This window comes from Astyanax mexicanus, chromosome 13 (genome assembly GCF_023375975.1).
Source record: "Astyanax mexicanus isolate ESR-SI-001 chromosome 13, AstMex3_surface, whole genome shotgun sequence".
NCBI lineage: Eukaryota > Metazoa > Chordata > Actinopteri > Characiformes > Acestrorhamphidae > Astyanax > Astyanax mexicanus.
This window is the reverse complement of record NC_064420.1, coordinates 8,965,001-8,970,231: the sequence shown is the minus strand read 5'-3', so window position 1 is coordinate 8,970,231 and position 5,231 is coordinate 8,965,001.

Sequence of the window (5,231 nt, the reverse complement as noted above, 5' to 3'; positions counted from 1 at the left end):
ACAAATCTTTTTACCTGTTTTGTAATGTTTTATTTGTTTACGTGAATTTGGAATATGAGGGCCACATATGGTGGTGTAATTGTGTTAGTTCACATGGATCAGGAGGGTTTTTAACTGAACCAAATCTTTTATGTGTAGAGTGAGCGAAAAGGTTTGGGGCAAACCATCGAATAATAACAAATATTTGATTTGTTGTAAATTATTTTCAACTCCCAGCTCAATTTTTGAAGTACTTTAGAGGTACACATTAGTAGAAGTTTAATAACCTCTGTAATTGAGTCCCCTTAGTTTGACGAATACACTATAAAAATCGTTTCTATTTGATAAAATATACATGATACACAGTATTCATGCTTCGTGTGTTCCACATTTTGGATTTCCAAAAGCTGATTATTATCCATGAGAACACAGGCTGTCTACTACTACTACTACTACTACTACTACTACTACTACTACTACTACTACTACTACTACTAATAATAATAATAATAATAATAATTATTATTATTATTATTATTATTATTATTATTATTATTATTATTATTATTAGTATGGTTGTTGTTGTTTTTTATTTATTTATTTATTTATTTATTTATTCGAGTGTTCCAACACTCTGTGATTTAGAGCTTCTTAGAGTCTCTGAGAAACATACTTAGTCAGAAGACTCCTCCTCCTACTACTACTACTACTACTACTACTACTACTACTACTACTACTACTACTAATAATAATAATAATAATAATAATAAATATTGTTAATATTATGATTAATATTATTATTATTATTATTATTATTATTATTATTATTATTATTATTATTATTATTATTATTATTATTATTATTGTTGTTTGTGTTATTGTTATTATTTGTAGTATTATTATGGTTGTTGTTGTTTATTTGTTTATTTATTTGACTGTTCCTACACCTCTCTTGAGCGAGAACAATCTGTGATTTAGAGCTTATTGCGTTATATTACGACCCTCATGTAAGAAGTGAGAGGTTTCTGACCCATAGCTTATTTCAAGAGGTTGCGTACAAATGTGTACTTTTCATCACAACTTGATAAGGACGTTTTTATCTTTTAAATATTACCATATAAAGATAGCTAGATATTCGTTGTCTGTTTTTGTGTGTTTTGACAGACAGTTCTAGGGGAGATGTTTTTTGGTGGAGCTTGGAGGCCATCTTCTGGTGGAACGCAGACACTGCAGGGATTTATGAATGAGTGAGAGAGCATACAAATATTTTTACCTGTTTTGTAATGTTTTATTTTTTTACATGACTTAGGATTATGAGGGCCACATATGGTTGTCTAATTGTGTAATTCTCATGGATCAAGAGATTTTTTAACAGATTTTAATATTTTATTTTAAGAGTCAGCGAAAATGATTGGGGCACAGTGCGAATTATTGCTAGACATTCGGATCTTAACAAATATTTTATTTGAGTTGTAAATTATTTACAACTCCCAGCCCAGTTTTTGATGTACTTTAGAGTTACACATTAATAGAAGTTTAATGAACTCGCTTATATTGGATAAAACATACATGATACACAGTAATCGTGCTTGGTGTGTTCCACCATTTGGATTTCACACGGCTGATATTTTCCATGAGAACAATGGCTGTGTCTGAGAAACATAGTTACTCAGAATACTCCTACTGCTACTACTACTACTACTACTACTACTACTAATAAGTATTATTATTATAATTATAGTTATAATACTAATAATGATTATTAAAGATCTTATTATTAAGTTTTTAGTTGTTTATTTGATTAGTTATTTATTTATTTGCCTGTTCCTACACCTCTCTTAAACGATAACACTCTGTTATTTAGAGCTTATTGTGTTATATTACGACACTCATGTAAGAAGTGAGAGGTTTCTGACCCATAGCTTATTTCAAGAGGTTGCGTACAAATGTGTACGTTTCACCGCAATTAGATTAGGACGTTTATCTTTTACATATTATCATATGAAGCTAAACAAATGAGATTTCTTTATTCAGTTGGTTATCACAATACACATATATGGTCTCAAAATTGTCATATAGTACTTTATACTAAAGAGCAGAGGATCTTGCTAGATGTTTTTGCCTCCCTTCCATTTGCTAATGTTGCCCACTGGTGATCCACTAAGCAGTAAATATGTTAATGCATTTTATTGTTAAAATTAGTTTTTGTTTTTGTTTTTTTGGGACATTTGAAGGGACACCATAAAACAGGAAATAAACGAAACTTCCAAAAAAACATCTAAAAATATATATACCTAAAATAATATATAAACCAAAAAAGAAATAGAAAAAGAAACCCAAAAATATTTATGAAATTATATGTATGTTCATGTATTTATTATTATGTGTGTGTGTGTGTGTGTGTGAGAGAGAGAGTGAGGTCGTGTATAACCATAATATGCAATATTTATTCTTTAGGTTATTTCTCTTTTCAAACCACTTTCTTCAGCTTGTCACAGCATTTATTTTGTATTGGAGAGAACAGCATGAAAAGATAATAATATTAAGACATTTTGAAACTCAATCACGTGGTTCCGTAGAGCATGGTTGTGTTTTTGAGGCCAGGGACTACAATCCCGAGCACTATACAGAGTACAAACGCGGTGACGTCACGGTACGCGTGGCGCATCGTCGTGACGTTTCGGAAGGCTATTGGAAAATAGGAAAAACAGCAACCAAAACATTAATCGTTCAGCCGTAGTCTTTTTGATTGACAAAACATAATACGTTTATGTATTTTTTTTTTATGCTATCTCCATGTAACATGTAAATATATTAAATGTACTGATGTTGTAACTTGTTGTTTGGTTATTTTTGTGTTGTTTGTGAGACAGTTCTTTTGTGTTTTTTGGTGGATCTTGGTCGCCATCTGCTGGTCGAACGCAGACACTGCAGGCATTTATGAACGAGTGAGTGAGAATACAAATCTTTTTACCTGTTTTGTAATGTTTTATTTGTTTACATGATTTAGGATTATGAGGGCCACAGATGGTTGTCTAATTGTGTTAGTTCACATGGATCAAGAGAGTTTTTAACTGCAATATTTTATGTGTAGAGTGAGTGAAAAGGATCGGGGAATAGAGCGATTTATTGATAGACATTAAAATATAAACAAATATTTTATTGGATTAGTAAATAATTTACAATTCCCAGCACACTTTTTTTGAAATACTTTAGAGGTACACATTAGTAGAAGTTTAATGAACACCGTAATTGAGTACACTTAGTTTGACGAATACGTTTTAAAAAATCGCTTATATTTGCTAAAACATACATGATACACAGTAATCGTGCTTCGACTTCGACGTTCCACATTTTCGTTTTCACAAGGCTGATTATTAGAGGTGTGCCAAAAAATCGATTCACATAAGAATCTTGATTCTCATTTACTACGATTCAGAATCGATTTAAAATGTCCCAAAATCGATTCTGAGGGGCGGGTTTTAGACTGATTTTGGGCTGGGTATTTTTGTTGGACCTGGCAACCCTGGGGATAGCGCTTGTCCCTTTGGAGATCTTCCAGACACACACAGAGCGTAGGTGTTTGAGAATCACCGGTAAGATGGCAGAACAAGCACTATATTACCTTAGATTAACGTGTAGTTTCAATGTTTTATGGCAGAATGCTTCATAACAAGCATAAAAAAGATCGCTAGTAGTTAGTTTCAGTAACTGTTAGCTAGCTAACTAGCTAACTTTCCAGTTCCACCTTAAATAACGCTACAGGTGGCAGCGGGCTGCAGCATTTAAGGCGGAACGGAAAAATACAATAAGCTAATCAGAGCTAATTTCAGCTCCTCATCACAGAGGAATTAAGGAATGGACAATATGAATTAATTTCTCCACCTCCTGCTCCCTTTCTGAAGAAATACAACGACCTTAAATTAACTAGTTAATCAGCAGCTGCTCCTGAACTTTAGCGCTCCACTGCTATCATCACATCAGCCCAGCAGCGTCACCTACACACCACCGCTAGTAGCCTGGTAATAAAGCAGTGTTATTTATTTATGTATTTATTGTTCATTAACGTCATTGTGATATCCCAGTGATTCCTCTGTCACTGAGGACCCACATTCCTGCACATTTTATTGTTTTTGTAACACATTACCTGCTCCAGGACCAGTGTATATTATGGAGGGTTTTTTTTCAATACGATTCATAAGCCAGAAGCAGAAATTTTTATAATTCAAATCGTTTTGAATCAAAAATCGATTTTGAATCGAATCGTGGCCCCCAAAATCGGAATCGAATCGAATCGTGAGATAGTAATCGATTCCCACCCCTACTGATTATTATCCACGAGAAGACAGGCTGTCTCTGAGCAACATACTTACTCACTACTACTACTAATAAAAATAATAATAAATATTCTTATTCTTATTCTTATTCTCATTACTATATTTGTGGTTGTTGAAGTGAGAGGTTTCTGACCCATAGCTTATTTCAAGACATGGCGTACAAATGTGTACTTTTCATCACAATTTGATTAGGACATTTATCTTTTAAATATTATCATATAAAGATAATAGAATGAGATATCTTTATTCAGTTGGTTAACACGATCCACATACATGGCCCCAAAAGTGCCATATAGTGCCAGATGTTTGTTTCCCCCTTCCATTTGCAAATTGGCCACTGATGATCCACTAAGCAGTAAATACGGTAATGAAGGATTTTATTTTATTTTATTGTAAATTTGAAGGGACAACATGAAACAGGAAAAAAAAAAACCTAACAGAAATAAATTTAATAAATTATATATACATAAAATAATAAAATTAATTCAAACAAGACATAGAAAAAAGAAACAACTGCTACATATATATATATATATATATATATATATATATATATATATATATATATATATATATATATATATATATATATGTGTGTGTGTGTGTAATCATATATATGTTCATGTATATATTCCAACATAATACATTTATTTATTTATTTTTATTTAATGCTATCTCCATGTAACATGTAAATAGATTTAATGTACTGCTGTTGAAACTTATTGTTTGGTTATTTATGTGTGGTTTGTGAGACAGTTCTAGGGGAGATGTTTTTGGTGGAGCTTGGAGGCCATCTCCTGGTCTAACGCAGACACTGCAGTGATTAATGAATGAGTGAGTGAGCGTACAAATCTTTTTACCTGTTTTGTAATGTTTAATTTGTTTACATGAATTTGGATTATGAGGGTTGTCTAA